Source organism: Mauremys reevesii, linkage group 20, assembly GCF_016161935.1.
Source record: "Mauremys reevesii isolate NIE-2019 linkage group 20, ASM1616193v1, whole genome shotgun sequence".
Taxonomy (NCBI): Eukaryota; Metazoa; Chordata; order Testudines; family Geoemydidae; genus Mauremys; species Mauremys reevesii.
Genome location: NC_052642.1, coordinates 9141938 through 9155267, shown reverse-complemented (window position 1 = coordinate 9155267; position 13330 = coordinate 9141938). Strand labels below are relative to the sequence as shown.

Here is a 13330-nt window from a genome sequence, read left to right as displayed (position 1 = left end):
AACTCAGCCTCTTTAAAATGAACCCATTTGTTAAAATTAACACAGCTAGCGATTTCTACTGCTGTAGTACCTAGGAGCCCCAGACCCTGCATTAGGGAGTGTACAACCACAGAACAGAAAGATGGTACCCACCCAAAAGAAATTATCTTGCAATTTTAAAAGTCCCTGCTCCCAAGCATTTGAGTGGGAGCATTATTTTCCTAGAAAGATAGGACCACAACAGTCCAGTGGCCAGTCTAGCCTCTGACAGCAGCTGGTACCAGATGCTGCAGAGAAAGGCACAAGGAACACTGTATAAAGGTAGTTATGGAATAACTGGCCCATAGGTAAAGTGTCTTCCTAACCTTCATCTGCTATAGATTGATTTATGCCCTGAAGAATCAGGCTTGGTAACCCTTCTAAACATTTTTTTTTCGGCGGGGAGTGGGGGGTGTTCGGGGTTTGTTTGTTTTTTTTGTTTTGTTTTAATCCTTACTAATGTAGCTCTGGCTGTCCTAAACAAGGGCCCGATTTTCAGAAGAGCCCATGCACCCAGCACACAGAGAGCTTGTCTTAAAAAAATCTGGCCTAAATGGGAACTGAGCTCTCCTGCAAATCTGACCCATGATGCCAATCCCACTGGCCGACCCAACTGGACAAAGACCCAGAGGGTAAGGGGGTGGGAGGAGAGAGAGAGAGAAATAAAGGGAGGTTGATTTTTTCCTTCATAAACTTCTGTGGGAAAGCGTGAAGAGGCTATTGGGAAGAGACTGAAAATTGCAGAGGGGTCTTCATTAAATATTTATTTCTAAAAACCGACACATCTCGCTCGGTCCCTGCCTGGTTTTTATAAGCCTGGGAGTGAAGAGATATTTTCTCCTTATGATGTTGCGGATCTGGAGAAAATAAAGACAAAGTAGCCTCATGATTCAAGTGAAGGGCACAGATTACCTTGATGAAGCGAGTCCTGGGTAAATGACCACTTTACCTTTGTGAATTAGCACAGGCAGGAGATGGTGCTTAGTGCCCTGTGGTCCCCTATTCATCTGGCTGAAGTTAATTTTCTTTTTAAAATGGGCCTAGTAGGATTTTAGCTCCAAGCAGAGACAAAACAATAGAATATTAGAAAGTTTGATCAGTGGCTGCTTGTAGAAATAACTGTAAATCCCAGTATGATGCAGACAGCTTTTGGAAAGGTGTTTCCTGCACTAGTGATATTTTTACTGAAGGGGAAAATATCTTTATTGGTGGAGTTTTTAAGATCCCTTGGAAATGGCTGCAGCATCTGGATGTCCTCTTCGAAATATGGCTGCAACGACTCTTGCGAGGGAGTGGAGACCTCCCGCCTTAGAACAACCCTGATGCAAAGACTTTCCAAACCGTAAGCCACAAATTTCTCTCTGTGTTTGCGTGTCAGCAAGCTACTTAAGCAAATGACCCTGCTTCAACCATGTGACTGGCCCAACGCCAGTCAATGGGACTATTCGCAGTCAAAGCTAGGCACATGCCTAAGTATCCCACTGAACGAGAACCACAATATATAGCTGTAGAGACTTGGACACCAATGAGAATTATCCCAGTTTCACATGGCCTAACCAGTCACCACGCTGCAAAGTCTTAGGGTTGATGGGATGGAGTGGACCCTACTGTAAAACACGAGGGAGGAATAGAAGCAAGTGACCCTTGCTTTAAAAGGCACATGAGCCGTTTAAACCTGCTCTTCCATTGGTCATCAAAAAAGCTGTGGCCTAATGGATTGTTTCCAGTAGTGCCCACAATGTACTTGGGCACTGCCAGATGATCCAGGGCGACCTGTTTTATTTTCTGAATTACTCCTACCGCCAGATCAAAGAGTTCAGCACCCAATAGGCAGAGATTTTCTGAAAAATCTGGACCTGACTGCAGGTGATGAGCCCTTCTGAAAATGCTGGCTCTCAGGTCGAGGAAGAGGAGTCTGAGCCAATGCCTCGCGAAGTCAATGGGAGCTTTTGCGGGCTTGGGAGCAGGCACGAGACGGTAAAATGTAGGAAAGATCCGAACCTCAGCAGATTCTGCACGACACAGCCCAGAGTTCCAAGCTACTGCATGTGCACTATGTTCGAATTCTCTTTAGAGGCTGCAAGCAAACAGAGTCACCCAGAAGGAGCCCATATGTTGGGTGGTATGGAGAAAGAAACTAGGGAAAAACCACAGTCTATAAATTTCATCCAGCTATTTATAGTGTGTCCACCACTGTGGTATCTGGAGTCAAGGCGGCGTTCACATCATGCGTTGTCTAGCTTATAAGAGCATTTACACTTCCTGCTAACAGTGCTATTGGCAGGCTGCCCTTCCCAACACCCCCTTGTGGGGTGGCATGGGCTCCTGATGTTCAGGGTCGTGATCTGCTTGGTGCCCATTAAGAGCAGCCGACAGCCATTCTACAGCTTTCAGCTGGGGTTTTTCAAGCATGGGCTTCCCTTTGCTCCCACTGAGTGGTAAAACTCCTGCTGATTTCAATCAAGGACAGTGAGGCCAACACAGAGTGCTTCTGAAAACCCCATCCCTCAGGTTCTCGACACAGAGACTTCCAACATAGATAGCCCTTCGTAAGCATGTCCCCTGCGTCCCTCCCTTACAATCCTGCCTGGTGGAATCTGTCACACCGATATTCTGGTAGCTTGAAAACCCAACCTCTGCACTGCTTTTCACCTCAAGGAGAACATTCTCCTTGAAGTTTCAGGAAGTGGGTTAGCACTGGAAAAGGACACTAATACATAGAGGTGCTTGAGAAATCTCACCCCCACCCACCTCCCACACACAGGGCCTTGTAGCAACTGTTATGACATATTTCTAAACTGCAGCATGCGTGAGTGTAACCAACTGACCTGTCGGTTGAACCTTTCCCAGAAGGTAGCACGGGACACTTGGCCAGTGGCCCCATTAGCTGTGCTAACAGCAATCAGCATTTCTCCACACCCATAATCAATCAGCTTTGCAGAAAGAAATGTAAAAATATTTCCATACACCATTTGATTGGATACCGTCTTCCCTGACCAAGGGGAATCAACTCATTTAGACATGGAAAACCTTGGTGTCTGCTTTCCACGCTGGCTACTGACCTCCAAGCACTAAGATTTTTGTGAACCCCTTGGGCCAAATTCTGTACTCAGTTTCACTGGTGTAAATCCACTGGTTTTGATGAAGTTACTCCAGAGTTTACTACAGTGTCACAGAGCAGAATGTGTCCCTCTTGATTCAACTGACAAGATTCCCAAAGGAAGTACACTGTATTGATAAGGGCCTAAAAAAATTTCATCTATTTCCTGTGGGAACAGCATGTTGGGATATGGAGAAAATCCCCATTAGCTCCAACAATAAAAGTCTTTTTTTTTTTTGGAGCAGTGGCGTTTAGATTTAAATGAACAGTAGCTATATTAACAATGACACTTAATGGCTGAGGGGGTCGATTCAGGAGCGATCCTAGGCCTGTGGCTTTTCAGTGCTGCAAAACAGGTGGAATAAAAAACTTTGCCTCGTGAATAGGAACATGAAAACCAAACAGTTTTAGACTAAACTTTGAATCTGGATTGATGCTACCATTGTTTAGCCCAGCATCAAAGAATTCTTCCCCTTCAGATGCAGAGTTCATCCTGGACAATGCAATTTTGTAGCTATAAATGTTCGGAAGCCTCTAAACTGGACTATTACCCCAGCCGAATGGAAATTTCCAAGTCAGTCTGGCACTAGTAAAGAGTGCAGAATTAACAGTATCATCAGAGAGCTCAGATGAAGGTGCAGAGTGAGGAGGGGGTAAGACAATAGTATTTTTGCCCCAGCTCCTTTTGAAGAGATTTAATTGCATATGCTGAATATATATAGGATGCTTTCAAGGATAAGCAGTTGGCTTCAAAAAAATTTCTAAGCGTGAGTTCTGTGTGTAATCTGACAAAAGTTGCCACTGGAAGAGCAACTTTCCGCAATAGTGCGGCAACACACAAGCCTGTCCTATGGGCCAGGCAACAAGCATATTCCTTACAAGTGGAGGAACACAAACACTTTTGCAGAAGCCCTATGTGGTGTCACTCTTCTTGAGCCATAGCTGGACTGCATGCTTGAGCAGTCGAGAGTTTGCATGAATTCGGATTAAACCAACAGTGATACTTGGGAGACAGGGTGACAGAGCTATTTCTAGTCGACGATTGCATGATCATATAGACCAGCAGGTGGTTCCAGTCTAAGGCCCCAGTCACGCAAGGAGCTGCACATGGGTGAGCCTCTATGATTTCATCAAGCTCCACTCATACAGAGCTCTTTATTTCTCCAAATCCAGGAGATGAGTTAAAAAGGTTTCCTCCCTCCTACTCTGACTCTGGTCTAAGCCAATCTACGTGAAGAAGGGCATGAGATCCTCTGAATTGGAGGTAAACCCTAGCAGGGAAGACTGCAGCAAAGACGACGAAAGAGGAGGCACAAGCATAGGACTCTACTCCTAGGGACAAGCTGGCACCCAAAGCCAATATGAGGGATGGGGAGGAGAAGATGAGAATCCATGGGACAAGGACTGAATCCACAAATGCACCTAGCCTTGTCATCTTGTGGGGACACTTGGTCAAGCATTCTGGTTCAGGGCAGTCTGGAAGCGGTGTGTGCTTTATTTAAATATTCCATTTTTTCCTTTAACCTCAGTAGGCTCAAGTAGGGTTGCAGATCTTCCAACCTTGGGATGCAACCTGTGTAATATCACGATTTTCAACTGTATTAAATAGGCTACAATACATTTAAAAACATTAGCAAACTGTACCAAGCTGAAGGAGGGCAGGAGACCCGTAAATGATTCTACTAGGGAGTCTAACTGCAAGGGGTAAGGATTTCTACTTACACAACGAACCCAGAAGTGCTAGCCCCTAGGAAGCCAATGCCCAGCTCACAGCAGGAGAGTTTTACAGCGTCCTCTAGGCGCAGAGTCCTTCCAATAATGCTAAATGGAGGAGGATCCTAGCTAGATGAGTTGGGGAAAAGATCAAGAACCACTGCTCTAGAGCAGCTGGCACTGAGACTACCTAGACCACTGACTGACACGACATGGCAGGTCCCACAGAAAGGAAAGGTACAATTCTTACGTGCCTCAGTCTCCCCAGACAACAGCCCTGAGGTCTCAGCGATAGCCCCACTGAACAATGTTCTGGGATTGATTCTGCTGCTCACAAGGATGAGTATCACCCCACTGCAGACTTTCGTGCTTTAATCAATAGTAAGATGAAGCAGTAGGCTACCCACACTCCCCCCCTCAACAACCAAACAATACTCTAGAAACAGAACATCTGAAACTGGAGATGGATACCCTGGTTCCACTAGGAGTCTCCAGGAAAATTTCACCCAGGTGGGCTGAGCATCCCAGCAGCTCCTGTCATGTGTAAATACACAGGAAAAGTCAGTCTTGGTGCTCACTACCTCTGAGACTTCCCAGCAATGCCTCACAGCTAAATTTCACCTGGAATCCTTGCACCAACAAAACTAAAGGCTCAACCCTGCAGATAAGCAAGGACTTAGCCAAATTATAAATATGAAGTGAGCCTGTGACGAGTCTCAAACACTTTTGGCCTCTCTCAAGAAGTTATTTTCTCACTAAAGCCCCCAAGCTGGCAAAGACTTAAGTCCATAAACAACTTTACACACATATCAGAGGGGTAGCCGTGTTAGTCTGGATCTGTAAAAAGCAACAAAGAGTCCTGTGGCACCTTATAGACTAACAGACGTATTGGAGCATGAGCTTTCGTGGGTGAATTCCCACTTCGTCAGATGCACTTTACACACGAGTAGCCTCACTGAAGTCAAGGCATACAGTAACACTCACACTCAGTCTTTGCAGGATTGAGACCCAAGCAACCAGTATCTTAGGGAAGAAGGGAAAGAAAAGTAACAGGTAACATGTACAGTAGCTACAGCCCCACACACTGTGTAGCACTCTTGGCCAGCTTTCTGTGGAAAATTCCCCCTTCTCAGTGGTATTCCATGGTAAACTGAGGCAGCATGCAGGAAACACTGTGGCAGGTTTATGTAAAGTTTTTAAAACTGAGGTTCTCTTGGAATGAACTATGAATCAGTAATGTAATCCGTACATTATGCCTTGTGTTAAATTTCATATTAACTTAAGTTTACTTTGCATTGTCCCCAATGAGGCAATTGTCAATGTCCTGCATAACTGTATCACAGACATTATCCGGAGCAGATGCTTGACGTTTTGGCAGCTGGATGAGGGACGGTTAGGGCTTTCAGAAACTGGAGAGGAATGGGAGGTAATTTGACATTGTGGGATAAACACATTAACAGAGTTTTTGCTAAAAGATTCATCAGTGAAATAAGTAACAGTGTTGACATCGTTAGGCTTCAGAGTCCGCATGTTACTGATATAAATGGGACAGTTCATGACCCTCAGAGCTATTGTTTCAGGGTCTCTGAAAACACATCATCTGACACCCTGATCTCATCTGGAATGTCTCCTTCTCAACCATAAAGGATTAGGCTCTGGATCATTTTTAAAATGGAAACTAAGAATCTGGAGCACAGTTCTGTAGCAAAAGGCAAACGTCGCAGCAGATTTCACAAGGCTACGGAGTACATGGAGCCTTGATGAGTCAAAGCTGTCTGAACTGGCCCAGCAACAACAGGTCACATTTTAAAGTTTTGGGACCCTTCCTGATTAAAGGTCTGATATACAATAAGATGTCAGTTTCCCCCAGAACGTGTCAGTTTCCCCTGGAGTACTTACATGTGGTTCATCAGTTATTATTGGTAGTAGAAGGGTCACACCTAGAGGCCCCAACCAAGCTTAAGAACCCTGTTGTATGAGGCACCATATAGACATCTTAAGAGGAAATAGAGCTTATTTTCTAAATAGACAAGACAGACAAGGCTTGGAGGAGGAAGGAACAGAGAGATGAAAGGACTCATCTGAGGTCATGCAGCAGGTCACTAGCAGAGCCAGAAAGAGACTCCAGGTCTCCTGATCCATTGCCCTCTCCCCCAGACCACATTGCCTCTCCAACACTGATTCTCAATCCCACAACGCATCCACCTTGCATTCAGTTCCTGGATCCTCCAGTCACTCCTGCCTTCAGGCCACAGAGAAATGCCACCTCCGTGCTTCCCGACGGCAAGTCCACCATCCACCACCAAACAACTCGACCCAGAGGGGGAATTGCTCAGGAGACTTCCAACACCAGCAAGAGTCACCTCCAGGCACACACGAAGCCAGCCGGCTCCAGCACAAGACGGATCAATAGGACCACTCAGAGGTATAGCTTATCCGGAGTAGAGTCCTCACTGTCCCCACAAACTGGAGGGACAGGGCACCAGTCTCCCCAACAGAAAACACTCTATCCCACACCTTTCCCCTGCCCACGCAGACAGAGAACCTCCCCCCCGCCTTCATGCAGCAGGCCCAAGGGAGCTCACTGGTCATTTCACTTGCAAAGGGTAAAAGCCTCTTCCATAGGCGTATCTGCGTTCGGTTCCCGGTTTTGCCAAAGCCTGGCACTTCCAGGTAAACCCGGGAGGGGGGGTGGGGGATTTCTATTTTAAACTGTGCTGCTGCCTTTCACAGCAGGGAGGGTGGGAAAACGCCACCCCCCGCTGGCGGGTCAGTCCATGTTTAACAGCTTCCTCCCTTGCCAAGCCCAGCAGCCCCAGGCACCTCCCGGCCGGCCAAACCTACCTGGGGGCAGGTGCCGTCCCATCAGCAGCTGCACATCTTTCTGCCCAGGGCCCCCCCCCGCACCGGGGGAGAACTCCGGCTTCAAAGGCCCAGATCTGACAGGCGCCCATCCAGCCAGTGTAAACACCAGTTCGAAGCAGACAGGAGCAAAGACAACATTTCCCCACCCACCCAAAAATAAAACCGCTCCCCCAGGAGAGTCTGTGTCCCCAACTCCGGCCATCCGAGGGGAGGGGAGGGGAGGGGAGGGGAGGGGTCCCTGCGAGACCCCCCCCCGGCAGAGGAAGAAAGGAAGGGGGAGGAAGCAGGCGCTGCAAGGGGCCGGGGGCGGGATGGCGAGTGGCCTGCAGCGGGACCAGCCAGCCCCCCGCTTTCCTCCCGGTCACTGACCTCATTCCCGGCAGCGGCAGGTCCCGTCCCGTCCCGGCGGTGCACGACCCCCTCCCCGGGGCACGCCCCCTAATCCCGCCTGCCCCGGCTCCCGCGCCTCCCCCGCGCGCCCCGACACAATGTAGCCAGCGCCCACGCGCGACCCACGCGGGGCGGGAAACGAGGGGGAGGGGCGAAAGTTTCTCTCTTACCGCAGGGCTCAGCCTCGCCCGCCGCCCGGCTGCTCCCGCCAGGCTCCGGGATTAAGCTGCGAGCCGCGGGGGAGGGGTAATTCCCTCCCGGCCTCGCTGGGCAGGGAGGGGCGGGCGGGCCGGCCGGGGCCCCCTGCTCCCGGGGGCTGCCGAGAGAGGCTCTTTGTTCTGTAATCCCAGTAAGATTGCCAGCCATTCGCCCCGGCGCTAATCCCAGCCCCGCTCAACAGCAGCATCCATTGGCTGCCATTTACATACAGGATTAGCCAGCCCGCAGCCCGGCCGGGGGAGGGGGGGGCTGGGCATGGCCCGGCGCCACGGGGAGGGGCGCGGGGGGAGCCCGGCAGAGAACGGGTCAGTGGGTCTCAAACTTTGGCACGGGTGCCCCCTTTCCCCCAGCGAGCCTCGGAGTGCGACCCCCCCCCGCTAGATTCAAACCGCATTTTTTAGAAAAAAAATATTGAAGACGATTATAAATGCTGGAGGGGAGGTGAGGTTTGGAGGCTGACAGCTTAGGGGGACCAGACTGCAAGGATGAAAAATCGGGACAGGGGGTGGGGGGTAATAGGAGCCTATAGAAGAAAAAGACCCAAAAATCAGGACTGTCCCTATAAAATCGGGACACCTGGTCACCCTACGTGAGCCCCACCTAATAACCTTGTGACCCCCCGTTTGAGGACCCCTGGAAGGGGGGCAGTGGGGCGAGGGTGGGACGCCTGGGGGGAGAAGAGAAGCAGAGGCACTGAGGGGAGGGGCAGGGACGTGTTGAGAAAAGCCAGGAGGACAGGTCATGGGGTGGGGGTGGGAGCGGTGAGCCCGGGGTGGGGTGTCAGAAGGCTGCAGGTGGCAATTGGCACCTTGAAGGGGAGCCTGCTGGTCTCCCTGCCTCTTCCCCCTTGCCCAGCCTGGCGGCATAGGGGTGCACCGACTTGCAAAGAGAAACAGGGAGATGGGGGGTGCTTTGGGTATAAGCCTGAAGCAGGCTCAGCTATAGGGACTCTCAGTTTTCCTGGGCATCGGGTCACCCTGCTGTTTTAGGGGGCAGGGATGTGCTTGGGGGGGGGGGCTGGCAGGGATCCCTGAGGTGCCTGTGCCCTCAGCCAGCCTCTTGCCACTGCCAACAGCCCAGCTGGCCACCCCTTCCTGCCGGCAGTCAGGTGTTCTGCAGGAGTGGTGGCTTGTAACTCCAACAGGGACCCCAAGCTGGCCCTGAAAATAGGGAGACGCAAAAGCAGGGGGGAGGGATTTACATGGCAGGCTCCCCTCCGCTCCCTGGCCTGGGGGAGCAGGGCTCCCCCGCAGCTGGGGTGTGTCCACCATCTCCTTGGTCAGTCTGCTTTAACCTCTGGGAAAGGAGCCAGCCGGGTATAAAAGGAACTCGGGAGAGCGCCTGGAGGGGCACTGTCATGGCCACAGCTGTTCTGCCTGCACTTCTTGCGCCTCCACTGGGAGCAGGGCTGCCTCCCCATTTTAGAGATTGCAGGGCAGCGCCTAGGGACCATACCAACCCTTCCCCAGACCACAGGGTATGGGCACAGGGTGTGGCTCCAGATCCTGCCTCCCTTTCCCAGGGGAGCGTCTCTGCCTGCACTGGAATCCAAGCAGCGACCACAGCGGGCACGGCCCTGGGTTGAAGCAGCTGTGCGCCAGCTCTGCCTGTGCAGGGAAAGCAGATGTCTGTGAAGTGACGGGCAGCAGGATAGCTAGAGTGCACGGATCTATTTATTGTTTCACAGTGTGTCTATCGCCACCTCTCGGTGCATTTACACAGTCCTTAAAAATCACATAAGACACCTAGCTTGACACAGCAACTCATCCCAAGACCTCAGGAAGCAATCACCCCACAAACCCACACACTCAGTACTCCATCCCTCCTGCAAACAGCTTCCTCCAGCCAACAGGGAGCGAAAAAGTCAACAGGGAAGTCTGGAACAGTTCTTGCAGACAAATGAAATCAGGCTGTACCAGGCTAACACAGGAAACAATTTCAAGTCCAGAGGCTCCTGCTCTCTCACCAAATGCCCTGCAGCTCCAATACTGGGGTATCAAAAGGAACCATTAGCAACAAGTCAGCTGATCGCAGCTGGAAAAGGAGGATAGGCAGGTATTTCAGGTAGCCTGGGCTTAAATTTGTTTGATGTTTGAGATCCAAGATATCACTTTCTATTACACCCAGTAGCCAGTGCGTGCTAAAACACACAGGTGCAAGGAACACCTGGGAGCAAGCAAGCTGCCACATTCTGTACTAACTTCCAAGTTGTCTTGAAGGATAGTCACGTACGGTATTATTTAGGAATAGATTACAGCAAAGGCTTGAATAACTCCCGCATGATCCACACTCAGAGAGGAGGCCCAGCATCCATCTAAGATTTACTCTAGTGCAAATATATTTGATTGCCGGTATATGTCTTGGAAACAACTCTGCACCTTACAGGGAATTATTCTTGTCAGACACTGTGGCCATGAGCAAACTTTTGCTGGTTTCAAAGCTAGTACAAGCTTCTCATGAATAGAACATCACAACTAATCCTAAGATTAACTACCTGTATACCAGCTCCTGAGGTTGGGCAGCAGGGCCACCCAGAGGATTCAGGGGGCCTGGCCGGGTCTTTGGCGGCAATTCAGCGGCGGGTTCCTCTCGGAGGGAAGGACTTGCCGCCGAAGAATGAAGCAGCGGTGATAGAACAGCCTAAGTGCCGCTGCTCGCGGCTTCCCCCTCCCCCCCCCCACCGTTTGCAGGGCTTGTATTCACTGGGCGGCGCTCCGAGGCATCGGCAGCACTTCAGCGGCGGGTCCTTCACTCGCTCGGAGCCTTCCACTGCACTGAAGGAGCCGCCGCCGAAATGCTGCCAAAAACCCAGAGCAGCTTGCGGGGCCCCTGCAGGGCCCAGGGCAAATTGCCCCACTTGCCCCCGCCTCCCCCTCCCCAGGCAGCCCTGTTGGGCAGAGATGCCTCTGTGCTTCCCAGTCACGGGAAAGGTAGCATTTCTTAGTCGCTGTAGTTCAAAGGGATGACCATAACAGTCCACTCCAAGTCTGTAGTGTCATTATCCAGCATGCAAAGGCCTGAAAGCCTGCAGGCAAGATGCCAGATCATGAAAGACTACCAGCTCCTTACAGCTCCCCGATGCAACGCTGTAAGCACCCTGGAACACTTCCATTTGTATATTTACAGCAAGTCAAACCAGCCGTTCTCCAGCTCCACATGCTTACATTTCTCTGCTTCCATGTGCCCTGGATGATATTAGCCTTCTCGCAGCTCAGGGACCATGGGATCACAAGTCCAGATCAGAATAGGCATAACCACTGACTCCCTTGGGATGTCTTGGGTTCTGTCTCAAATGACAGATCTTTCCCTTGGCCAACCAGCAATAAGGCATTTCCAGCAAGGTGGGTAACTAGAGATCTTGCTCAGGTACAGCCCTCACTTTTACCCAGGTAAATTGTAGAGGGGTCTATAAACCTGTGCCTTAAACAGGTTCCTTCCTCCAAGGTTAGGGGGTTTGCTGACAGAGGATCATTACCTAGAAAGGAGACACCACCAGATCAGGGAGCAGCTGCACACCGAGCTCCAGAAAACCCAAGGGGAAGGAAATTTAACTGAGCCCTAACCTGAAACTACCCCCATCATTAGCATTGGCGAGAGAGACAATAATGACACAGCGAAACCCTCAAGAGCAGCATGGGTAGGACCAGCAGCAGGGAGGCAGAGAACGAATTGCTCCATGTAGCCACTACAGGTCTCTTTGTAAGGGGCCAACATCAGTTAGTCTGTTCCTGGCGTCCATCTACTGATAGGAAGTCATATTACACAAACATGGCCATCCTATGGTGCCAGAGGGGAACACACAGCCAGTGGAGACGGGGAGGAGCTCGGATGGTGGAGGTGAAAACAAAATACCAACTAGTCACTTCTTTGTGGGAAGTAGGAGCTGGAAGAGGTTAAGACCGGACAAGAAGTGACTCCTTGAAGTGAAAAGTGACTGCCGTCAGGGTAGCTTGGCATATTAGGGAGGGAGTGGATATGGCACAGGACAGGAAGTCTGGACATTTTTAACAGTGAGGGGAAATCAACCATGGGAACAACTGATTCAGGGCTGTGATGAATTCTCCATCACTTGCAGTCTTTACATCAAGCCTGGGTAGATTTCTAAAGGAGACGCTATGGAAGTTACTGGCCTGTTACAGAAGTTACTGAATGAGGTCCTTTGGCCTGGGCTGTAGGAACATAATGGTCCCTCCTGACCTTAAAATCTAGGAATCTGTACCTGCCTCTACCACTGACCTGCTGGGTGACCCTGGACAAGTCTCATCCCCACTCTGCACCTCTGTTCCCCTCCCACTTCTTGTTTGTCTTGTCTGTTCAGATGCATGGTCTTCCAGGCAGGGACTCCTTCTTACTGTGTGTGTGTACAGAGCCTAGCACAATGGGGCCTTGGGGTGCTACTGCAGTACAAATATTGAGAGGCTTGGGATGGAAGCTGCTAATTCTTATTAAGCGATGCTTATTCAGATCAGCAAGGAGTGGGAAGGTGTGATTTGTTTTGTAATGCCCTAGGGAGAGCCTCGGCGTTCCTCTTTGATCCAATGCCATGTTCCTTTTGAGAAAAAAAAAACCCACAAGAAAAAATAAGTCATTGTTTGCCAAATGGGAAAGGACTCTCTGTTGGGGAAAAATTACTATTTTCAAGCTTCTCACTGGGTATTAAGTGATGGGAAGTTAAAACAAATAAAAAACTATTTAAAAAAAATAACTCAACAGCATTTTAACCTCTAAAGTTTAAAAACTGCTGACTTTTTTTTCTCTTCTAAACATATATTATGCAGCTGCTCCATTAGCTGGATTTTGTTTTAAATACGTGATGATTTATTACTGCTCCAGGGCCAAAGGGAGGGAAAAAAACATTTTAAGAGAAATGAATTTAAGTTTCTGAAGCATGGAAGGATTTCTAGTCTCCACCACGCTGTTAACAACACTGCCTGGAGTGCAGTTCCATCAGCTCAGAGAAATACTCCAGCAATCCAACCCCACTCGCCCTGTGCAAACCCAACTAGAATACACAAACAGCTTTGC

At 49.9% G+C, this 13330-nt stretch overlaps 1 protein-coding gene across 2 annotated transcripts in view; it reads right to left on the bottom strand.

Annotated features, from left to right (window-relative positions):
* The window catches only part of GTF2IRD1 (GTF2I repeat domain containing 1), a 168854-nt gene extending 160395 nt beyond the window's left edge, over positions 1 to 8459 (bottom strand). Inside the window, exon 1 of one of the 2 annotated variants that reach the window (XM_039507606.1) lies at positions 8257 to 8459. The gene's annotated coding sequence lies outside the window, so the exon portion shown is untranslated. Of the gene's footprint in view, positions 1 to 8065; positions 8110 to 8256 lie in introns of those variants that run through there. The other variant, XM_039507608.1, reaches the window with a different exon arrangement.
* Positions 8460 to 13330: the final 4871 nt, after the last annotated feature.